This window comes from Balaenoptera musculus, chromosome 2 (genome assembly GCF_009873245.2).
Source record: "Balaenoptera musculus isolate JJ_BM4_2016_0621 chromosome 2, mBalMus1.pri.v3, whole genome shotgun sequence".
Lineage (NCBI taxonomy): Eukaryota > Metazoa > Chordata > Mammalia > Artiodactyla > Balaenopteridae > Balaenoptera > Balaenoptera musculus.
The window spans coordinates 139756819-139782989 of record NC_045786.1 but is presented as its reverse complement, the minus strand read 5'-3'; the positions used below and the strand labels follow the sequence as shown (position 1 = coordinate 139782989).

At 37.0% G+C, this 26171-nt stretch overlaps 1 protein-coding gene across 5 annotated transcripts in view; it reads right to left on the bottom strand.

Annotated features, from left to right (window-relative positions):
* Positions 1–26171, bottom strand: part of FUT8 (fucosyltransferase 8) — a 316618-nt gene that overhangs the window by 243427 nt on the left and 47020 nt on the right. For all 5 annotated transcript variants that reach the window (XM_036844116.1, XM_036844119.1, XM_036844115.1 and 2 more), the window contains exon 2: positions 22297–22394. The gene's annotated coding sequence lies outside the window, so the exon portion shown is untranslated. The remainder of the gene's footprint in view (positions 1–22296; positions 22395–26171) is intronic.

Sequence of the window (26171 nt, the reverse complement as noted above, 5' to 3'; positions counted from 1 at the left end):
ATCAGTTTTTCACCATTGAGAATGATGTTGACTGTGGGTTTGTCATATATGGCCAGTATTATGTTGGGCAGGTTCCCTCTATGCCCACTTTCTGGAGAGTTTTTATCATAAATGTGTGTTGAATTTTGTCAAAAGCTTGTTCTGCATCTATTGAGATGATAATATGGTTTTTATTCTTCAGTTTGTTAATATGGTACATCACATTGATTGATTTGCATATACTGAAGAATCCTTGCATACCTGGGAAAAATCCCACTTGATCATGGTGTATGATCCTTTTAATGTGTTGTTGGATTCCATTTGCTAGTGTTTTGTTTAGGATTTTTGCATCTATATTCATCAGTGATAATTGTCTGTAATTTTCTTTTTTTGTCGTATCTGTGTCTAGTTTCGGTATCAGGGTGATGGGTGCAGAGGAGTGTTCCTTCCTCTGCAACTTTTTGGAAGAGTTTGAGAAGGATGGGTATTAGCTCTTCACTAAATGTTTAATAGAATTCACCTGTGAAGCCACCTGGTCCTGGAACTTTTGGTCGTTGGAAGATTTTTAATCACAATTTCAATTTCATTACTTGTGATTGGTCTGTTCATATTTTCTATTTCTTCCTGGTTCAGTCTTGGAAGGTTATACCTTTCTAAGAATTTCTCCATTTCTTCCAGGTTGTCCATTTTTTGGCACAGAGTTGCTTGTAGTAGTCTCTTATAATGCTTTGTATTTCTGTGATGTCTGGTGTAACTTCTCCTTTTTCATTTCTAATTTTATTGATTTGAGTCCTCTCCCTCTTTTTCTTGATGAGTCTGGCTAAAGGTTTATCAATTTTCTTTTTCTTCTCAAAGAACCAACTTTTAGTTTGTTTGTTTGTTTTTTAATTTTTATTTATTTATTTTTATTTTTGGCTGTGTTGGGTCTTCGTTTCTGTGCGAGGGCTGTCTCTAGTTGCGGCACATGGGGGCCACTCTTCATCGCGGTGCGCAGGCCTCTCACTGTTGCAGCCTCTCTTGTTGCGGACCACAGGCTCCAGACGCACAGGCTCAGTAGTTGTGGCTCACGGGCCTAGTTGCTCCGCGGCATGTGAGATCTTCCCAGACCAGGGCTCGAACCTGTGTCCCCTGCATTGGCAGGCAGATTCTCAACCACTGTGCCACCAGGGAAGCCCCCCAACTTTTAGTTTTATTGATCTTTGCTATTTGTTTTCTTTGTTTCTATTTCATTTATTTCTGCTCTGATCTTTCTGATTTCTTTCCTTCCACTGACTTTGGGTTTTGTTTGTTCTTCTTTCTCCAGTCCCTTTAGGTGTAAGGTTAGATTGTTTATTTGAGATTTTTCTTGTTTCTTGAGGTAGGATTGTATTGCTATAAACTTCCCTCTTAGAACCACTTTTGCTGCATCGCATAGGTTTCGGATCATCATGTTTTCATTGTCATTTGTCTCCAGGTATTTTTTGATTTCCTCTTTGATTTCTTCAGTGATCTCTTGGTTACTCGGTAGCGTATTGTTTAGCCTCCATATGTTTGTGTTTTTCATGTTTTCTTTCCTGTAATTAATTTCCAATCTCATAGCACTGTTGTCAGAAAAGATGCTTGATGTGATTTCAATTTTCTTACATTTATCAAGGCTTGATTTGTGACCAAAGATGTGATCTATCCTGGAGAATGTTCTGTGTGCACTTGAGAAGAAAGTGTAAACTGCTGTTAACCTTATGGGAGTTCCCTTGTATGTTCTTTGTTGTTTTTCCCTTGTTGCTTTCTATAATTCTTCTTTGTCTTTAATTTTTGTCACTATGTGATTACTATGTGTCTCGGTGTGTTTCTCCTTGAATTTATCCTGCCTGGCACCCTCTGTGCGTCCTGGACTTGGGTGGCTATTTCCTTTCCCATGTTAGGGAAGTTTTCAACTATAATCTCTTCAAATATTTTCTCGGGTCGTTTCTCTCTCTCTTCTCCTTCTAGGACTCACAGAATGTGAATGTTGGTGGGTTTAATGTTGTCCCAGAGGTCTCAGGCTGTCTTCATTTCTTTTCAGTCATTTTTCTTTATTCTGTTCCACAGCAGTGACTTCCACCATTCTGTCTTCCAGGACACTTATCCGTTCTTCTGCCTCAGTTATTCTGCTACTGATTCCTTCTAGTGTAGTTTTCATTTCAGTTATTGTATTGTTCATCTCTGTTTGTTTGTTCTTTAATTCTTCTAGGTCTTTGTTAAACATGTCTTGCATCTTCTCAATCTTTGCCTCCATTCTTTTTCTGAGGTCCTGGATCATCTTCACTATCATTATTCTGAATTCTTTTTCTGGAAGGTTGCCTATCTCCTCTTCATTTAGCTATTTTTCTGGGGTTTTACCTTGTTCCTTCATCTGGGACATAGTCCTCTGCCTTTTCATTTTGTCTATCTTTCTGTGATTGTGGTTTTCTTTCCACAGGCTGTAGTTCTTGCTTCTGCTGTCTGCCCTTTGGTGGATGAGGCTGTCTAAAAGGCTTATACAAGCTTCCTGATGGGAAGGACTGGTAGAGCTGGGTGTTGCTCTGGTGGGCAGAGCTCAGTAAAACTTTAATCCGCTTGTCTGCTGATGGGTGGGACTGGCTTCCCTCCCTGTTGGTTGCTTGGCCTGAGGCGACCCAGCACTGGAGCCTACAGGCTCTTTGGTGGGGCTAATGGCAGACTCCAGTAGGGCTCATGTCAAGGAGTACTTCTCAGAACTTCTGCTGCCAGTGTCCTTGTTCCCGCAGTGAGCCACAGCCACCCCCCACCTCTGCAGGAGACCCTCCAACATTAGCAGGTAGGTCTGGTTCAGTCTGCTATAGGGTCACTGCTCCTTCCCCCTGGGCCCTGCTACACGCACTACTTCGTGTGTGCCCTCCAAGAGTGGAGTCTCTGTTTCCCCCAGTCCTGTCGAAGTCCTGCAGTCAAATCCCACTGGCCTTCAAAGTCTGATTCTCTGGGGATTCCTCCTCCCGTTGCCAGACCCCAGGCTGGGAAGCCTGACGTGGGGCTCAGAACCATCACTCCAGTGGGTGGACTTCTGTGGTATAAGTTTTCTCCAGTCTGTGAGTCACCCACCCAGCAGTTATGGGATTTGATTTTATTGTGATTGTGCCCCTCCTACCATCTCATTGTGGCTTCTCCCTTGTCTTTGGATGTGGGGTATCTTTTCTGGTGAGTTCCAGTGTCTTGCCGTTGATGACTGTTCAGCAGTTAGTTGTGATTCTGGTGCTCTGGCAAGAGGGAGTGAGCGCACATCCTTCTACTCCGCCATCTTGAACCAATCTCCTATTTATTCTTTCATAAGCATAATCACTGTGTGGTAAATTTCAACCCCCTCTCCCCTCAGGGAAGATTGTTTTAGTTTACATAACATTAAACTATTAATATTATGTCATATTCTTCATTAAAAGCACCATCATTGATTTAATATAGCTTTTTGGGGAGAGGGGCACACTAACATATTAACCGTACTCATCAATTTTTAGGATGTATTAAAATAAGGTGAGTATATCTTTGAAAAGAAAAAAAAACTGTAAATGAAATAGAAGCCTAGAAGAAAATCTAGACTAGTTCTTTTCTTATTTACATTGGTAAAAGGGCAACTTAATCAAACTCTTTCACTCCGTGAAGACACACGCAATAGCAATTCCATGAGTTTCTTCAAGTCCATTAAGGACTAAATGATTTTTCATTGCTACCAATGCAAAAAAAAGTTTGAAATCAATAACTGCAAGAGAAAAGCTTTGATGACTCTTTCCTCGTCCCTTTAGGCAATCCTCGTAACTTTACATAACTAAGTAATACAGATTTCTTTAGCAGGGCAATTAAACCCTTTGGAACTTTATTTAAGGTAACACTGTTAAGAAAATAAATACAAAACTTTCTACCATGGTATTAGTGCACTGGTCAAAGACTCAAACTTTGGCTACCAGAACTCAAAAAACTAGAGAGGCTTGCACTCTATCTTTCATGAAAATAAGGGTCCAGCTATAGATAAGAACAAAGCAGAAAACAATTTAAAGCATATTACAGTTGACCCTTGAACAACATGGGTGCACTTACACATGGATTTTTTTAAATAAATATATTGGAAAAGTTTTTGGAGATTTGCGACAATTTGAAAAAAACTCACAGATGAACTAGGCAGCCGAGAAATACCAAAAATAATTAAGAAAAAAATAGATATGAATGCATAAAATATATGTAGATACTAATCTATTTTGTCATTTACTACTATAAAATATACACAAATCCATTATAAAACGTTAAAATTTATCAAAGTTTAGGCACACAAACACAGACAGTACATGGTGCCATTCGCAGTTGAGGAAAATGTAAACAAATGTAAAGACGCAGTATTAAAGCATAACTGCATAAAATTAACTGTAGTACATACTGTATTACTACGATAATTTCGTAGCCACATCCCATTGCTATTGTGGTGAGTTCAAGTGTTGTGAGTATCCACTTAAAATGCCGTGTGACGCCAATCATCTCTGCATGAACAGTTTCTCTCTCCAGTAAATTACATATTGCAGTAAAAAGTGATCTCTCTTGTTTCTGCGTATTTTTCATAATGTTCAGTGCAGTACCATAAACCTTGAATAACACCATGGGACCCATACGAAGTGCCACTAGTGATGCTGGAAGTGCTCCCAAGAAGCAGAGAAAAGTCATGACATTACAAGAAAATGTTGAATTGCTTGATATGCATCATAGATTGAGGTCTGCAACTACCAAGGCCCGCCATTTCAAGATAAACGAATCCACTGTAAGAACCATTGTAAAAAAGAAAAGAAAATTCATGAAGTCATCGCTGCAATGAAACCAGAAGGCACAAAAACCTTGCACTTTTTGCAAAATACCTTTTTTTTATCACATATTGAAAATTCAGCTTTTATGTGGGTGCAGGATTGCTATACCTATACCTATAGAGTCTAATATGATTTGAGAAAAATCAAAACCATTATATGACAACTTCAAGCAAAAGGAAGGTGAAGGACCTAAAGCTGGAAATTTTAATGCCAACAAAGGATGGTTTGACAATTTTAGAAAGAAGTTTGGCTTAAAAAAATGTCAAGACAACAGGAGAAGCAGCTTCCATCAACCAAGAGGTAGCAGACGAGTTCCCAGACACCATTAACAAAATCACTAAGGAGAAAGAATATCTGTCTGAACAGGTTTTAATGCAAATGAAAGAACTCTATTCTGGGGGGGGTGGGGGGTGAAAAGCCACAAAGAACACTTACTAGTAAGGAAGAGAAGTAAGCACCTGTGATCAGGACTGCCCTTATCTATAAAGGTGCTAAACCCCTAACCTTGAAGGGAAAAAATAAACACAAGCTGCCACTCTTTTGATTGCACAACAAGAAGGCCTGGACGATGAGAACCCTTTTTCTGGACTAGTTCCATTGATGCTTCGTCCCTTAAGTCAAGGAGTGCCTTGCCAGTAAGTGATTGACTTCTAAAGTTCTTTTGATATTAGACAATGCCCATGGTCACCCAGAACCCCATGAGTTCAACACCAAAGGCGTCAAAGTAGTCCACTTGCCCCCAAACACATCTCTAATAAGGACCCTTAAGGCTCATTACACACAGTCCTCTATGGAAAGGACTATCAACACGATGGAAGAGAACCCAACACATCATGAAAGTCTGAAAGGATTACACCACTGAAAATACTATCACTGTTACAGAAAAAGCCGTGAAAGCCAACAAACCCAAAACAACAAGTTCCTGCTGGAGAAAATGGTGTCCAGATGTTGTGCATGACTTCACAGGATTTATGACAAAGCCAATCAAGGAATCACGAAAGCGACTGTAAGAGATCATGAAAGAGATGGCAAAAGAAAGTTGGGGGTGGGGGGGGGGTGGGTAACGAGTTTCAAGATATGGATCTTGGAGAAATTCAACAGCTAACAGACACCACACCAAGGAATTAACAGAAGATGACTTGATGGGAGATAAGAGCTTCCAAACCAGTGCCAGACAATGAGAAAGAAGACAAAGAAGGAGTGCCAGAATACTACCCAAAGCAATCTACAAATTTAATGCAATCACTATCAAATTGCCCATGACATTTTTCACAGAACTAGAACAAATAATCCTAAAACTTATATGGAACCATAAAAGACCCAGAATTGTCAAAGCAACCCTGAGAAAAAAGAACAACACTGAAGGCATAACCCTCCCAAGACTTCAGACAATCCTACAAAGCTACAGTAATCAAAACGCCATGGTACGGGCACAAAAAAACAGATATATGGATCAATGGACAGGCTAGAGAGCCCCCAAATAAACCCACACACCTATGGACAATTAATCTTCAACAAAGGAGGCAAGAATATACAACGGAGAAAAGACAGTCTCTTCATCAAATGGTTTCGGGAAAGCTGGACAGCCACATTGAAATCAATGAAGTTAGAACACTCCCTCACACCATGCACAAAAATAAACTCAAAATGGCTTAAAGACTTAAATACAAGACATGGCACCATAAAATCCTAGAAGAAAACATAGGCAAAACATTCTCTGACATAAATCATAATAATATTTTCTTAGGTCAGTCTCCAAGTCAACAGAAATAAAAGCAAAAAATAAACAAATGGGACACAATCAAACTTATAAGTTTTTGCACAGCAAAGAAAACCATAAACAAAATGAAAGGACAACCTATGAACTGGGGAAAAATATTTGCAAAAGATGTGACCAACAAGGGCTTGATTTCTAAAATATACAAACAGCTCATACAACTCAATAACAACAACAAAAACAAAAAACAACCCAATCAAAAACCAGGCAGAAGACCTAAAGAGATACTTCTCCAAAGAAGACATACAGATGACCAATAGATATATGAAAAAATGCTCAAGATCGCTAATTATTAGAGAAATGCAAATCAAAACTACAATGAGGTATCACCTCACATCAGTCAGAATGGCCATCATCGAAAAGTCTACAGACTTTGCTGGAGAGGGTGTGAAGAAAAGGGAACCCCTCCTACACAGTTGGTGGGACTGAAAATTGGTAGAGCCACTGTGGAAAACAGTATGGAGGTTCCTCAGAAAACTAAAAATAGAATTGCCACATGATCCAGCAATCCCACTTCTGGGCATATATCCAGAGAAAACTAATTTGAAAAGATACATGCACCTCAATGTTCATAGCAGCACTGTTTACAATAGCCAAGACATGGAAGCAACCTAAATGTCCATCAACAGATGAATGAATAAAGGAGATGTGGTATATATATACACAATGGAATACCACTCAGCTGTAAGAAAGAATGAAATACTGCCATTTGCAGCAACATGGATGGACCTAGAGATTATCATACTAAGTGAAGTAAGTCAGACAAAAAGACAAATATCATATGGTATCACTTATATGTGAAATACAAAATATGATACAAATGAACTTATTACAAAACAGAAACAGACTCAGACATAGAAAACAAACTTATGATTACCAAAGAGGAATGGGGGGGGGGACAAATTAGTAGTCTGAGATTAGCAGATACAAACAATTATATATAAAATAGATAAACAACAAGGTCCTACTGTATAGCACAGGGAACTACATTCAATACTTGTAATAATCTATAATGGAAAAGAATATAAAAAAGAAAACTCATCTAAGGTGTATGTGTGGTCTTCCTGTGGAAAACTTAATAACTGTACAGCAAGAACTGTATGAGATTTTTTGTATCATTATCATCAACATCACCCAAGTATTCATTGTGTAGAACATCGTGCAAAACTTGTACTGAAGTGCATAGCCTATCCTTACATAGGCATAAGGTGAGTGGTATTTAAAATAAAATTAATAATGTGTTCATTTTCTTACCGTTTTGTAACTTTGCTTTCAAAGAATTACATTACCATACACCATGCCACTCTCTCATAATTGGAGAAACTGCTTATCTCCACAGGTAAGTGGGGTGTTTTTAATGTAACAATGTTTCTAATATTGTATTATGAATATGACTGAAACACTGTATGCCATAAAAATTTTATAATGATTCATTCATTAGTGTATAGGTTAGGCTACTGTGAAGCAATCATATCAATTACACTAGGCTACCATAAAGCAATCATACTGCTGTCTCTTTGTTATCAATGCATGAACTGTTATAAGCTGTAAATAAATATGAAAATGAGGGTAATTTTATTAAGTTTTTGTGAAATAGTCACTTTTTTCTCTTGAAAATCGTGCCTAAAACTTGATCTAATCTCCCATCTTAAATCTGTAAGGAATATAAAGTTGTCCCCGGAAAAAACAAGTATCATCTAGTAAAAGTAGCAGCAGCAGCAGCAGTAGTAGTAGAAGGAACAGGAGGAGTAGAAGTAATAGCGTTAGAAATAGCATTGTACTAACAACACAGTAGTAATAGTAATGGAAGAGGTAGATGCAGTAGCAGTAGTATAGTAGTTATAGTAATATTACTAGTAAGCATAATATGCCAAGAAAAATATAATTTTGCTTTGTTGATCCTGAACATGTAAAATATCAGGGTCCTTGTTAGAAGCAATAATTCTTTTTCTACAGATCCATAACTGAATGCTATGGCACACTGTAACTTAACCAGAGAAGTCTAGAGTTGAAGAAACTTTGGAGAACAGGTACTTGAATTTTAGGTTTAAAAATATGTCTGCAATCAACTCAACGGTCATCTCCTTCAAGTGCCATTCTCAAACTCCTTAATCTTCCACTCTGGGGATATCATTACTCCCTCCCTATGTTCTCAAAGCATATTTTATATGAGCACAGTTCCCTATTTGTCATAATTGTAGAGATTTCTGTCTTTCCTTTGGACTTTTGCCTCCTCAAGACTTTAATTCATATCTTATCCATGTGGTTGTCTCGGGCACTCAACAGAGTACCTGAATCACAATAAAAGTTCAATTAACAATTGTCCCATTTAAAAAACATTCAATTATCTAGTGTATAATTTACAATGAAAATTAACTAATGGTTGCTGAGAAGCTGCTGAAGATTGTGCATAAAGAATTAGGTGGGTTCAGAATCATCAGACTCAGTAGAAGTTTCTATAAGTTTCTGTTAATACTGACTTTCCATTCAAATGACTAGACTCAATTCAACTCTAAACACAAAGTGACAGGACAGAGGAAAAGTCAGAAGACTACAGAGAAATCTAATAAGGAATCCTGACAAAGATGTCAAATTAAACCCACAAACAGGTAAGAAAAAATCCAATTTGTAAGTACAACATAAAATATTAAATTATTTGAGTAAAGACAATTTACAGCCTAAGGGTAAGAGTCTAGAATAACCAAGTTTGACATATCTAAGAGATCATTTTTATCACCTAGTTACAAATTTTCAATTTTTTCGACTAGAACTGTGTGAATCACTTTGGCAGTATAAGTCCTAAAGCATTGTTTTTTAATCATATGAGAAAAAAATCCATTTTTCAAGATCCAGTAAAAGTTAATTAGCCCTGTGGGAGAGAACATGAAATACATAAAATACTCCTTAAAAGAAAGACAGAGAAACTAAAAGAAAGAGAGACTGAGACCTCTGAAAATCCAGGCAAGGAAACAGCACAGAGAAAAGCTAAACCAAAAGACATGGAAAAGCTAGGGCTTCCCTGATGGTGCAGTGGTTAAGAATCTGCCTGCTAATGCAGGGGACATGGGTTCGAGCCCTGCTCCTGGAAGATCCCACATGCTGCAGAGCAACTAAGCCCGTGCATCACAACTACTGAGCCTGCACTCTGGAGCCCGAGTGCCACAGCTACTGAAGCCCACGCGCCTAGAGCCCCTGCTCTGCAACAAGAGAAGCCACCCAGTGAGAAGCCCCGGCACCGCAAGGAAGAGTAGCCCCTGCTCGCCGCTTAGCCCGTGCACAGCAACAAAGACCCAACGCAGCCAAAAATAAAAAATAAATAAATAAATTTATTAAAAAAAAAAAAAAAGACATGGAAAAGCTAAATGCACACACAGTTCATCACAGTGATAGGTCAGATCAACCTAATAATACCTTTCTCAATGAAAAATATTACTATTAAAAACACAATGATGGGGGGCTTCCCTGGTGGCGCAGTGGTTGAGAATCTGCCTGCTAATGCAGGGGACACGGGTTCGAGCCCTGGTCTGGGAGGATCCCACATGCTGTGGAGCAACTGGGCCCGTGAACCACAACTGCTGAGCCTGCGCGTCTGGAGCCTGTGCTCCGCAACAAGAGAGGCCGCGATAGTGAGAGGCCCGTGCACCGCGATGAAGAGTGGCCCCCACTTGCCGCAGCTAGAGAAAGCCCTAGCACAGAAACGAAGACCCAACATAGCAATCAATCAATCAATCAATCTTTAAAAAAAAAAAACAAAAAACACAATGATGCAGAATGAGAAAATGCACTACTAATTGCAAAAAGAAAAGCATACATTTAAAAATAAGTTATGATCACAACTATGTAAAATAATCTATACAAAAAAGGACTAGAAAGCACATACACCCACATGGTAACTATAGTCATGTTACACTGGTGGAATTAAGGGTGATTCTCTTATTTTAAGAAAAAGTTGTCTAAATTTTCTGTAACACAGTAATTTTTTAATATGAATGTTGTGCAAAAGAAAATAAAGAAAACTACATTTTATGTATAATTTAGACCAATTTCTCTTTTTATGTCTCAATTTCTGCCAAGATATCTAATACTCATGATGTGCATTAAGTTTTTTACCACATCACAGAAAATTTAAGGATTAACATTACCCTATTTACTCATAAAAATAATTAGTGAGCAATGTACTAATTAAGTGAAGACACCCAGTCTAAATAGGTCATCCAATTAATTGGTTCCATAAATACAAAGTATCAGCACAAGATTTTAATAACCACTCTTAGCATCATCAGTATATTTATCAGAGTGCAAATTAGTGTAATTTGACATGACCCTATTCCCAAACAGGCTGTAAAAATCTGGTATTTTTTGTAAGGTATACACGTATAAAAATGAAACTTTGACTATCAACGTAGGAAACAAAGGTGGCTGTCACCCCCAAATACACTTGCCAACAGAATAACAGTAAATGGGCTAAGAACGAGCCATCTCACCAATAACGAAAGTCAGTCCTAGTATCAACTTCCCTCTGGAAAAGTTCTTTACTCGTTCTTGCAAATTACAATGCATGACCTCAAAATGTACAAACCTGATGCCAGAAGTAAATCACATTCCAAATGAGTAATACTGCCAAATCAGACAAACGGTTTTGTACCAAGTCTTTACCATTACGAAACTGTGGAAAAGATTCAAAACTAATCTTCAATCAGGTCCAGCATGTAAAGAACTTGGAATTCATCAACCTTGTCCTTACAACAATAAAAAAGCTGAAAAGAAAAAAAGATAATCAACCACTTTTCTTAAATCTGTCAGGGAATTGAAGCCCTAGAGCAAACCTCTACCTTGAAAACTAGAGAGAGAGACAGGTAGATACAGAGAATAGCAGGGTGCAAGAAGCAAAAGCCCAGGAAGATAAACCCTCAGATAGAGCCAGTACTAGTAGGAACACTTTAAACAGTAAATGACGAATTGTTGGAGACTCAGTGTAGCCTAGCTTAGAAGGAAAACCTGTGAGGGGACTCAGTCTTTGAAAGGTCCCAACAGTTTCTTGAGTTTTACCTCCAGGAGCCCTACCACATACAGTGTCTAGCCAACCTGGGATAAAGAAAGTACCTAATTCCAGCTCCCTCTACCCTTCAAACAGGGGAAGAGATACCCAAATCAGGCTTAAAAAACTGAGACCTAATCACAGTACTACAGAACTCCCACCACCTTACCTCCACATCAATACAACTCCTGTACAATAACAGAGGATTACAGGTAAAGGAACTTCAAGTTTGAGACCCTATTTAAGGATTCTCTATGTAACCCAAAGACAACACAGCAGACCAAAACAAGGACACTACAAGAAATATTAGCCTCTGATACCACAGCTACAGCAAATAGTAAATGCAGCCTAACTCCTAGTCAGATAAACATAAAACCTCACACTAAAGGCCTATTTACCTCCTCTTTTTTATCTAATATATCATGTCTGGATATCAACAAAAAAATTACAAAGCACTGTAAAGGCAAAAAACACAATCTGAAGAAACAAAGCATGCCTCAAAACCAGACTCATATACAGCAGAGGTTTTAGAATTATCACTGGGTTAAAAATAGCTATGGTAAATATGCGAAGGGCTCTAATGGAAAAAGTGAACAACATGTAAGAACAAATGGGTAATACAAGCAGAGATATGGAAACTCTAAGAAAAGATCAAAAAGAAATGTTACAAATCAACAACACTATAACAGAAAAAGAATCTCTTTGGTAATATGACACCAAACCAGATGCAGGAAGCTCAGGGTACATCAAGCAGGATAAATACTAAAATACTTACACCCAGGCATATCATAATAAAACTACAGAAGAATAGATGAGAAAATCTGAAAACAATCAAGAAAAAAAAACAGAGAGAAGGAAAAATAAACCTACCTAGAGAGGAGCAAAATAAGAATTACATTGAACTTCTCTTCAGAAACCATGCAAGCAAAATGAGTAGAGTGAAATACTGAGTGTTAAAAGAAAAAACCACCAACCTGGAATTCTGTATTCAGCAAAATTATCCTTCAAAAGTGAAAAAGAAATACTTTCTCTGACAAACAAAAATTGAGAGAACTGAAAACCTACTGACCTGCCTTGCAAGAAATGTTAAAAGAAGTTCTTCAGACAGAAAGAAAATTACATAGGTCAGAAACATGGATTACATAAAGAAATGACAAGCATAAGAGAAGGAATATATAAAGGTAAAATTAAATCTCTTATTTTTCTTATTCTTAATCTAACAGACAATGTGTTCAAAGCAATATATTTTGTGATCACAGCTTACAGATAAATTAAATGAATGACAGCAATGCTATAAGGCATGTGAGAGAGGAATTGGGAATACTCTGTTATAAGGTACTTGTAGTATCCATGAAGCAGTGCAGTGTTATTTGAAAATGAACTTGGATTAGCTATAAATGTATAATTGCAAACTCTGAGCAACCACTAAAAAAAAAGTTTTTTAAGAAATATAATGATATACTAAGATAGGATAGAAAATGGAACAATATAAAATGCTCAATTAAAATGAGAGAAAGCAGAAACAGACTGGAAGACCAAAATAAAAAAGAAACCAAAAACCCAAGAACAAGAGCAAGGAATAGAAAACAGTTAAAAATATGGTAAATATTAATTCAAGTATATCAATAATTACTTTAAATGTCAGTGATCTAAATATACCAATTAGAGTGAAGCAAAAGACAAGACCTAACTATAGGCTGTCTGCAAGAAACCCACTTATAAAGGCATAGATATATTAAAGGGAAAGGGATGACGTAAGATACACTATGCTAACACTAATCAAAAGAAAACTAGAGTAGCTATATTAATTTCAGAAAGAGCTGACTTCAAAGCAAGGAAAATTTCCAGCAATAAGGAGGAACAGTATATAATGATAGAGGGTCAATTCTCCAAAAAGATATAACTATCCTTATACACATGCAGCTAACAACAGAACAAAATACTCGAGGTAAAAACTAGTAGGACTGCAAAAAGAAATATATAAATTCACTATTATATTTGGAGATTTCAATACCCCTCTATGAGTAACTGACAGAACCAATAGGCCGAAAATCAGTAAGAATATCATAGAACTGAATAGCACCATCAATCAACTGGATCTAATTGACATCTATAGACTACTTCATCCAACAACAGCAGAATACACATTCTTCTCAAGGTCAAAGGGAACATTCACCAAGACAGACTACATTCTGGACCAGGAAACACATCTTAACAAATTTAAAATAACACATTATATGAACTATGCTCTCAGACCACAATAAGATTAAACTAGAAAATAATAACAGAAGATAGCCAGAAAATCCCCAAATATTTGGAGATTAACAACATACACAAATAATACAAGAGTCAAACAAAGTGCTGAGGAATTTTTAAAAATTTTTTTTAACTAAATAAAAATGAAAACAAATCATCAAAATTTGTGGGATACAGCAAATGCCATACTACATTTTCTGTCTGAGAGAGAAACATATAACACTGGATGCATATATTTAAATAGAAGAAAGCTAAAGTCAATCACCCAAGTTTCTGCCTTAGGAAACTAGAAAAAGAAGAACAAATTAAGTTCAATATAAGCAGCAGAAAAGAAATAATAAAAATCAGAGCAGAAATCGGTGAAATTGGAAACAGGTAAACAGTAGAGAAAATCAACAAAACTAAAAGCTGATTCTTTGAAAAGATCAACAAAATGAATAAACCCCTAGCCAAGCTTCCCAAGGAGAAAAGGAAAAAAGAAGCAAATTACTAATATCAGATATGAAAGAGGGGCCATCACTAGCAATCCTACAAACATTAAAATGATAATAAAGAAATATTATGAATAGCTCTATGCCCACAAATTTGCTAACTTAGAAGAAATGGACCAATTCTTTGAAAGACACAATCTACCAAAGCACACACAGGGAGAAATAGATCATCTGAATAGGCCTGTACTGATCAAAGAAACCAAATAAACAATCATCTTCCTATAGAATACTGTAAGTCGATTATACTTCAAGAAAAAATAAAGAAAAGAAAAAAAAGGAAAAAATGTGTTCAACATGGTTTTTCCTTCCTTCCTTCCTTTTTTTCTATGGAGCTGCACGAGTAGCTGGGGAGGAGGGGAAGGGATTCCTCTAGGTTCTCAAGCATCTATAAATCAAAAAAATAAACACTACATAGAAAGTGAAGACTGTGAACCATAAAAGAAATCAAGTACATCCATACCCTACATCATGCTCACTTCAGAAAAGGTTATTTCATTTTCTGAACTCAGCTGAGACAGTGCAGCAACACATTCTTCTAACTTTAAATGAATTAACTGACCTGAAGAATGTCTCCCTTCTAAATACAATATTCAAACTGAAAAATAAAATATGTAAGTCAGAGAGATGGGCTAATTCCATGTTTACCTAATATCTTCATTAATGATCTTCACCCAAGTAAACAAAGCATAAATTAAGTCAGAATACATTCACAAGTCAGAATCTATCAGATCAGCACTTAAAGCATTCTATTTCTTTTTTCAATTCTTTCACTCCAACAAAATGAATACCAATATGGTATATAGCAGACACTCAACAATTACAGAACTTTAGAATCTGAGAGCTAGAAAGGCCCTCAGAGATCCATTCCTCTTCTCTTCTTCCAGACCTCCCATTTTACCCATTGAGAAACTAATAGCTGAAAAAGACAGTAACTTTCCCAAGCTAGTTAACAGCAGGACAGAAACTAGAACCAAGGCACCTTGATTTCCACTTTGGTATTCTTTTCACTACACATCATGCTGTTGTCAAGAACTCTGAGGAGCCTGAGATTCCTACATGCAAGCTAAGCAATCGGCCATGACAGTTTCATGGATACTGAGAACCAAAACCATCTAGCCACACACAGATTGAACACTGAGGAACACTGAGGATCGAAACCATATACTCCTTGTACTGCACTGAATACTGTCCCCCCAAAATTTATAAACACTGGAACATGTGAATTTGACCTTATTTGGACATAGGGTGTTTGCAGATGTAATCAAGGTAACATGAGGTCATACTGGATTAGGGTGGGCCCTAATCCAATGACTGGCATCCTTATAAAAAGAGGGAAATTTGGACACAGATACAGAGGGAAGATCACCATGTGAAGATGGAAGTAGAGATTAAAGTTATGCTGCCACAAGTCAAGAAACACCAAGGCCTGCTTAAAAATACCAGAAGCTAACAGAGAGATGAAAGAATTCTTCCCCTAGAGGCTATTATTTTAAGCCACTAATTGTGTGGTAATTTGTTATAGCATCCCTAGGAAACTCATACACCTACACACACACACATCTTTCTGTGTACATTAGCCTGACTTTACTAGTCCAATGCCTTCATTAGCATACTCTACTATCCAGGAGATTCTTGCAGGGACATAACTTGATTGTTCATTACAGAAGCTTCAGGAAAGACTCATCAACTCTTCAACAGAAAGCATCAACAGTTTTTAAAATCCTTGCATTGCTGTTTTGACCAATTCTACTGTAAATTGTTATATCATGATACTTTTTCAATCTTAATCAAGCCCGATCACCACCACTGCAAACTCAAATTAAATCAAACTTCAAATTCTAAAATTTTTACCTTGACTTTGCCCCCTAAGGCACTACCAAAGTTCTGTCAAGGTGGTGTTCTCCTTTACTGCAGTAAGCAATAAACTCAGCTTTGTTTTATCAGTAAGTTGTGTTAATGATATTTGGTGAGCCAGCATCAGATAATCCTGGCAGAAAATATGACACTCCTGGGTCACAGACAAAGAAAAGTTTACTACTCAAAACAATAGCAGTAGCCAGTGTATCATCTTTTGCATCGGTTCCCAAAGCTCTAATCCCTAAAGGGCAATACAAGGAGAGCCAGGTGATGCCTGCACACACAGTGAGTTACATTACAGGAGAAGAAAGCTGAAGCTTATGAAACACCAATATTTTAAAGGAGTTGCAAGCAAATGTACCCCACCTACTCCCCAGAGGGATTATCTTGACTATCCTGGACAGCAAGGAAATCTGCCCTCTGTCCTTATGGTAATACTATTTCTATCTTCCCAGGCTATTTGCTATGCAAATTTCCTTGAGAAGATTGCCCTCAACAAAAGCTGCCAATGCCTCTGCTCAGAAGATGTGCTGAAGCACAAGAGACTCATGGCGAATCATCTCCCAATAGGTGTCTCCTCTGTCCTAAGGGGCTAAAGATACTAACCTCAGGATGAAGTTAGTGTAATACAATGAGTAGAAAATGTTCCAGGAAGAAAAAAAAATTAGAGCAAAGAGGTATACTTCCTGTATAACTTAAAACTACTTTGAGTCTCTTAAACATGGCTTTAACTCTCTTAACATGGCTTTACATCAAATATCCAAAAGTAAATAATTATACGTTTGATTCCTATTTTTATTTTAAATTATTCCATTTCTAAAACATAGAATGAGTTTTTGAACTTGTATATTGAACAAGTTTTTTTCTGTTAATTTTCTAGGCTTAGTAGTGCTCATGAAAAAAAAAAAGAAAACTGTTTGGTATTTCTGAACTTCACCAATTATACCTGTAAATATGATTATTAAATGAAATCCTCCAGAGCCGAATATAATTCACATTTTAGGGTCCTTAGATTTTAAACAAGAAATCTAAGGTCCATATCTATCTAAAGTTTGTAAAAATTTGGGTCTTATTTAAATATTATACATTTTAAATTAAGCCAAATAAAAATTTTTGAGGCTGTTGAAAATAAAAAATAATTTCTTAGATTTTTCTAGCTATATATTCAATATTAGCATATTTTTTGCATCTGTTTGAAAATTAAGATCATATCTCATACCATTTCAATAGTAACCTGTTTTAACTTAAAATCAATTGAAAAAGAAATTAAAACTGAGTTTTGTAAATCAACAATTTTAAATTGAGCAATTTAACTTTATTCCAACCCTAAGATCAAGCAATGATCCCATGAGGAAGAGAGGCAGGATGATGAGTAAAATGAGCACTACATAACATGTCTCCAGCTATCTGTGTGACTAAAAGCATATCACCTCACCTCTCTAGGTCTCCATTTTCCTATTTACAAAAGAACAAAAGGCATTAGACTAAATGTTCAAGGTCAATTTTGCTTAAGAGTTCTATAAAGAGTACAGCTCTCACAGTTCTGATTCTATTTTCTCATGATTTCAGAAAACTGACTTCCTACTTCTTGCCCTGACAATCTTGCAGAATCCATGGATGAAATGTGCTCTAGTGAACTCAAAGTAGCCCACTAATGGGTGGGACTAAGTCATTCATTGCTGTAGGAATATTTACTTCAGAAAGCACCAAAATCTAAAATGATCCTCGCCATCAAGAAGTTCAATCTTCTATTTGAGAACTCAGAAGTATGTATGTACATGAAATTCTAATAAACTTTAGGAAATATATGATATTTGTCTTAAAAATTTATGCCATGCTCTTTGGCAAAAGGAATCTGTATTGCCAGATGCTAGTTATTCATCCCTTTTCTAATATTTGGCCTTCAGTAATATTTTTGATGTTGTATTATAAAGTTACGCCAATTGACTTTTCACACCCAACCTCTGTCCTCTTTACGTACATTTTTAAAATTCTTATAAATACTTGTCTTTTCTAAACAGGTGACTCTCGGAGCTACCTGTATTGTGAGGGTTAACTATATAAAAACCTGTAGATTTCTGATCTAACTGTATACTCAAGAAAGCTACCTGATTTTTCAATAATCAGGAAACACCGTAAGTTTCAATATACCCCTGTCTAATAATTTTGCATCACCTCTCTTTCTTTACTCAAAATGAACATAAATTTTAGGTATCTTCCCCTACCCTCAAGATCTGTTAAATTTTTTCTAGCTTACTTTTAATGACATTTTTAAAAAGAAGTGCAACCCCAACCCAAAAAGGCAACAAATCATCATGGTCTCTTAATAACAACAACAAAAAGTAACATTCTTTTAATAAAGAATATACAATCAGGGCTTCCCTGGTGGCGCAGTGGTTAAGAATCCGCCTGTCAATGCAGGGGACATGGGTTCAAGCACTGGTCTGGGAAGATCCCAAACGCCACAGAGCAACTAAGCCCGTGCGTCACAACTACTGAAAGCCGCGTGCTCTAGGGCCCACGTGCTGCAACTACTGGGCCCACGTGCCACAACCACTGAGCCCACGTGTCACAACTACTGAAGCCCACATGCCTAGAGCCTGTGCTCTGCAACAAGAAAAGCCACCGCAATGAGAAGCCTGCACACGGCAACAAAGAGTAGCCCTCACTTGCCGCAACTAGAGGAAGCCCACGCATAGCAATGAAGACCCAACGCACCCAAAAATAAATAAAATTAAATTTAAAAAAAATTAAAAAAAAAAGAATATATAATCACATTTTTATTTTAAAATTTATGGCTCCATAGTAAACAGTGGAACTTATTCCTGAATTGTAAGGAGAGTATAACATACAAAAATTAATGTATTGGGTTGGCCAGAAAGTTCATTCAAGTTTAACTAAAAATAAAAGAAACATTTTTCATTTTCACCAAGAACTTTATTGAACAACATATTCATTAACCAAGCAAACTCTGGCCAACCCAATAATATGCCACATCAACAAAATAAAGGAAAAACTCACACGATCATCTTGATGCATAAAAAGCTTTTGACAAAATACAACATCCTTTCATGATAAAAACACTCAACTAAATAGGAATAGAAGGAAACTACCTTAAAATAATAAAAGCCATGTATGAAAAACCCACAGCAAACATCATACTCAATGGTCAAAGACTGAAAGCTCTTCCTCTAAGATCAGGAACAAGGTAAGGATGCCCACTTTCACCACTTCTATTCGATATAGTACTGAAAGCTCTAGCCAGAGCAATTAGGTAAAAAAAAAGAATACAAGGCATTCAAACTGAAAAGGACAAAGTAAAATTATCTCTGTTTGCAGATAATGTGATCTTATATGTAGAAAACCCTAAAGACTCCACCAAAAACAGCTGTTAGAACTGATAAATGAATTCAGTAAAGTAGAAGGATACAAAGCCAAAGACAAAACTCAGTTGCATTTCTATACACAATGAACAATCTGAAAAGGAAATTACAAGAATAATTCTATCTACAGTAGCATAAAAAAGAATAAAATACTTAGGAAATAACTTAACCAAGGAGGTGAGAGATTTGTACAATGAAAACTACAAAATATTGCTGGAAGAAATTAAAGAAGACATAAATAAATGGAAACACATCTATGGTCATATACTGAAAGACTTAATATTGCTAAAATGTCAATACTACCCAGAGCAATCTACAGATTCAATGCAATGCTTATATCGAAATCCCAGTGACTTTTGTACAAATAGAGAAAAACCTATCCTAAAATTCACATGGAATCTCAAGGGACCCTGAATAGCCAAGACAATCTTGAAAAAGAATAGAAAAACTGGAGGATTCACACTTCCTGATTTCCAAATTTTACTACAAAGCTATAGAAAACAAAATAGTGTGGCAATGGCATAAAGACAAAAACAGAGAGCTTAGAAGTAAACTCTCATACATATGGTCAAATGATTTTTGATAAGGGTGTTAAGACCATTCAATGAGAAAAAAGAACAGTCTTTTGAACAAATGGTGCTGGGAAAACTGGATATCCACATACCTAATATCATATACAAAAATTAACTCAAAATGGATAAGTACCTAAATGTAAGACCTAAAACAATAAAACTCTTAGAAGAAACAAAAGGGCAAAAGCATCATGACACTGAATTTAGCAATAATTTCTTGGATGGGGGACACCAAAGACACACATAAAAAAAGTGAAAAACAAATTTGATTTCATGAAAATTAAAAATTTGGGGCATCATAAGATACTACCCACAGAGTAAAAAGGCAACTCACAGAATAGGAGAAAATACTTGCAAGTCATATATCTGATAAGAGATTATTAACCAGAATATGTAAGAACTCCTAAAAATCAACACAACAGCAAAAAACCAGCACGACTCAAAACTGGAAAAAGGACTTGAAAAGACATTTCTCCAAAGAAGATATATAAATTACCAATATGAAATGCCATGAAAAGATGCTCAATGTCACCAATCATTAGGGAAATGCAAATGAAAACTATAGTGTGATACCACCTATTAAGATGGCTACTTTAAAAAATAAATAAATAATAAATAGAGAGATAAATAAATAAACAAACAAACAGAAAATAATAAGCACTGGCAAGGATGTGGAGAAGTTGGAACCCCTGTGTATTACTAGTGGAAATGTAAAATAGTACAGCTCCTGTGGAAAACAGTATGGTGGTTTCTCAAAAAATTAAAAACAGAATTATCATATGATGCAGCAATTTCACTTCTGAGTATATACACAAAAAGAAATGAAAGCAGGGTCTTGAAGAGATCTTTGTACACTCATGTTCACAGTCGCATTATTCACAGTAGCTAAAACATGGAAGCAACTCAGCTATCCATCAACTGATGAGTGGATAAAAAAATGTGGTATATACATATAATGAAATATCATTTAACCTTAAAAAGGAAAGAAATTCTGCAATATGCTACAAACGGGTGAACCTTGAGCACATTATGCTAAGTGAAATAAGTCAGTCACAAAAAGACAAATACTATATAATTCCACTCATATAAAGTACTTAGAGTAGTCAAAACAATAAAGTATCATGGTGGTTGCCAGGGGTTAGGGGGAGCAGAGAATGGAGAGTTACTATTTAATGGGTATAGAGTTTCAGTTTTACAAGATGAAAAGTTATGGGGATGGATGGTGGTGATGGCTGTACAACAATGTGAATGTATTTAACACCACTGAACTGTACATTTAAAAATGGTTAAGAAGGTACATTTTACGTGCATTTTATCAAAGGGAAAAAAAAAGAAAAAATAGTATGACTGCAATAATCACCAAAAACTAGAAACTCCCCAATGTCCATCAGACGGTGAATGGATAAACTAACAGCAGTATATCCATACAATAGAACACTACTCAGCAATAAAAAAGAATGAACTACTGGTACACACAACAAGGGTGAATCCAAATGCATTATGCTAAGTGAAAGAAGCCAGATTTTAAAAGCTACACACTAAATGATTTCACTTAAATGATATACTGGGAAAAGTAAACAACAAGGACAAAAAACAGATCTGTGATTGCTAGGGATTGAGGTGGAGAGAGAGGTTAAATACAAAAAGGCAACATGAGTGAATCTAAAAGATTATGGTAAAGAATATACATTTGTCAAAACTCACAGACTGAACAAAAAAACAAATAAAAATTTGAGTGTATAAATGAAATACGAACAAGAATGAAACTTTTAAAAGCTACTAAAAATTTCAAAAAATTTTAAGATGAGTTGTTTATTTCAGCACCAAATATGCCACACAACGATGCCAAAAGTACAGTGTACCATATTCAGCCACAACTTGTTTTATCTAGCCCTTACTTTAAAGTAAAAAACTATCAAATAGGAAATAAAATATTTTTCCATTTTATACACTGCAGATTGTACATAGTAGGTAGCATAGTAGGTACATAATTCAATAGAGTTTAGATTGACTTGGCCCTTCTACTTCACTGGTACATACATATGTAGCTTTAAATACAAAATTATCCATTTCTCAAAATATTAACATATAATTGGAACAAAGAAGTACTGCCCACAAAATCTACTAACCTGAATTTGATCAGCTAATCAATGAAGGCAATAGAGCCCTTTATTGTGAATGGAAACACCATCAGGGTCATGGGTGCTCTCTTAGCAAAAGCAGCAACCTAGAACAAATAAACAAACAAACAAAATATATATATATATACATGAACTTCAGCCCCACTCAAACTTCAGTTACCATTATTAATACTTTTTTTTAAAGTCCCTTTTTTTTCCCCTTATGTAGCCAGTCATAACATGTAAAAATTTTACATATTCACTTATTCTGAGAGCTGTGCCTTTCAAATCCCAATAAGGAACAGGTTTTCATTTTGCAAATTATATTCAAACACAGTAACACTCAGTGTCTTAATTTGCTTCATAGTTCATCTTAAAATAAGTCAGCACCTATAAAACTTGCCTTGTGAACACAATGTTCTTTAATTTTGTCTACTTCTTAATATACAGGTCAATCAGAAACATCTCTCTTTTCGGACCAATGCTCAAAATTTTCTACATCCGCACACCTCAGTTAGCTCTACAACCTAATTTCTGACTATATTCTATACAAACTTCCATTCGAGCCAATTTAATTTGCTTGCTTTCCACAGAACAATTTTGTCATTCTCAGCTGTCACCCTGTAACACACCATTCCTTCCTTTTAGAAGATGGACTTTTTCTCCCTTATCCTCTTTGTCAATCAATGGACATCCATCAACTTTCTCAAAATCCAGCCCCCATTCCTCCCAGAGAGATGATATAATCATTCTGTACTCCATCAATCTCTGCAAGAATATTTTGCTGCCTTTTATATGTCATCTCATGTAGTATTCTGATTAGCAACACTATCTCCTACTTCTTTTGTCACTGCTTTTCCATCATCTAGTACCATGTTTGACATATAGAAAGTAATCACTATGACCAACAAGTGAAATGGTCTTAATGAAGGTTCACACATCATATGTTCACTGAGTATGTACATGTGTGCAACTCACCAAGTAGAAAAACTCAAAAATAACATAAAAACACAATACACTCTATAGAAACATGTGTTTCTGCCAGTTAATTTACTGTTGTTACAACATGAAATTATTCTCAGATTGACATTATTATTAATTGTGAGAAGCAGTCTTTCTCCGATGACATCAAAGCCTACTGAAACCAATTTCTGGTGATTAGAAGTAATATAAAAGTATCATCACCAGCTCCATCTCCTCAGAAGTAATCCAACTATTTTCATTTTAAATTCCAAGAGTCAAAAATTAATCCTGAGACAGAAGAGTCTATAAAAACATTTAATAAGTAATTCCAAACCAAAAATAAGCACATTTGTATATTGACTTACTATTTGGGAGGGCGCCTGCCAGACACTGGTGGGGGACCCTGATACCCAAGGAGACGGGAAGAACCCACAAGCGAACCAGTAGGACCTGGGGGGACTGAGGGGGGAGGAGAAATGGAGGCCCACAGGACCAGCACCCCTGAGGGGTGGCTAAGATGGGGGAAGGGTTCCCATGCCTGGAGGGACCCTTGGGGGCTCCAATCAGGGGGGAGCAGGCACAGCGTTTCCCCTTCCCAATCAGCTGGGAAAGTCTGCCTGGCTCTGAGGGCCCCACACCCTCAGAGGTCCCCTCTGGGCCGGGTTGGTCCTGGGGGCGAAGGAGGGAGAGAACAGGAGAGGCAGGTGGGAGGGCCCCTCCAGGACCAGAGGAGCAAAGGAAAGGAGTGGAGGGTGTTTGCCCCACCCACTCAGGCTCAGGGAGCCTGCTGGGCAGTCCCCCACCTTCCAAAGCAACCTCCAGGCAGCGTGGGCCCTGGGGACATAGGAGGAGGGCAGGGAGATCAGGAGAGGCAGGTGGGAGGGGACCTCCAGGACGAGAGAAGCAGAAGAGGAGTGGAGGGCGTTTGCCAGGAAGCCTGCTAAGGTGGGGTCGCCCACCCTCTGAAACCAGAAGAGGTGTGAGGCTCGCCTGGGCCTCTTCTACTCTGTTGAGCCTAAGCCCCACCCCCCACACCCCCCAGGGCGTTTTCCAGCCCTGTGGGTCCTAAGCATTGGCCCCGCTCACTGCCCAAACCTCACCCCTGCTTAGGTCCCACCCTCCACAGCCAAGTCCTTTTCCAACTTTTTTTTTCTCCTCCTCTTTTTTACTATGTGGTTCTGTTTTACCTTCTGATTGTTGTTTCATCTATATTTTTATTTTTATTTTTTTTCTAACATATCTGTTAGTTCCCTAGTCTAACTTTATTGTTTACATTGTTATTGTTCTCCCTTTTTTTTTTTTTTGGCCACCCCACGCGGCTTGCAGGATCTTGGTTCACAAACTGGGGATTGGGCTGAAACTCCTGCAGTGGGAGCTCAGAGTCCAAACCACTGGACTAACAGAGAACCTCAGACCCCAGGGAATATTCATCAGAATGAGGTCTCCCAGAGGTCCTCATCTCAGCACCAAGACCCAGCTCTACCCAACAGCCTAGAAACTCCAGTGTTGGAAGCCTCAGGCCAAACAACCAGTAAGACAGGAACACAATCCCACTCATAAAAAAAAAGGAAAAAAAAAAACGAGACAGCAAAATAATATGTCACAGATGAAGGAGCAAGATAAAAACCTACAAGACCAAATAAATAAAGAGGAAATAGGCAATCTACCTGAAAAATAATTCAGAGTAATGATAGTAAAGATGATCCAGAATCTCAGAAATAGAATGGAGGCACAAATTGAGAAAATACAAGAAATGTTTAAAAGAGATCTAGAAGAACTAAAGAAAAACACAGATGAATGACACAATAACTGAAATGAAGGGATCAATAACAGAATAACTGAGGCAGAACAACAAATAAGTGAGCTGGAAGACAAAACGGTGGAAATACCTGCCGAGGGGCAGAATAAAAAAAAAGGATGAAAAGAATTGAAGACAACCTCAGAGACCTCTGGGACAACTCTAAACACACCAATATTCGAATTATAGGGGTCCTAGAAGAAGAAGAGAAAAAGAAAGGGTCTGAGAAAATATTTGAAGAGATTATAGTGGAAAACTTCCCTAACATGGGAAAGGAAATAGCCACCCAAGACCAGGAAGCACAGAGAGCCCCATAAAGGATAAACCCTAGAAGAAACACACCAAGACACATATTAATCAAACTAACAAAAATTAAGTTCAAAGAAAAAATATTAAAAGCAGCAAAGAAAAAATAAAAAACAACATACAAAGGAATCCCCATAAGGTTACGAGCTGATTTTTCAGCAGAAACTCTGCAGGCCAGAAGGGAGTGAGAGAATATACTTAAAGTGATGAAGAGAAAAATCTTCAACCAAGATTACTCTAACCCAGCAAGGATCTCATTCAGATTCCACTGAGAAACCAAAAGCATTTCAGACAAGCAAAAGCTAAGAGAATTCAGCACCACCAAACCAGCTCTACAACAAATGCTAAAGGAACTTCTCTAGGCAGGAAACACAAGAGAAGAAAAGGACCTACAAAAACAAACCCAAAACAATTGAGAAATCGTAATAGGAACATACATATGGATAATTACCTTAAATGTGAATGGATTAAATGTGCCAACCAAAAGACACAGACTGGCTGAATGGATACAAAAACAAGACCTGTATATATGCTGTCTACAAGAGACCCACTTCAGATGTAGGGACACATACAGAGTGAAAGTGAGGGGATGGAAAAAGATATTCCATGCAAATGGAAATCAAAAGAAAGCTGGAGTAGCAATACTCATATCAGATAAAGTAGACTTTTAAAATAAAGAATGTTACAAGAGACAAGGAAGGACACTACATAATGATCAAGGGATCAATCCAAGAGGAATATATAACAATTATAAATATATATGCACCCAACATAGTAGTACCTCAATACATAAAGCAAATGCTAACAGCCATAAAAG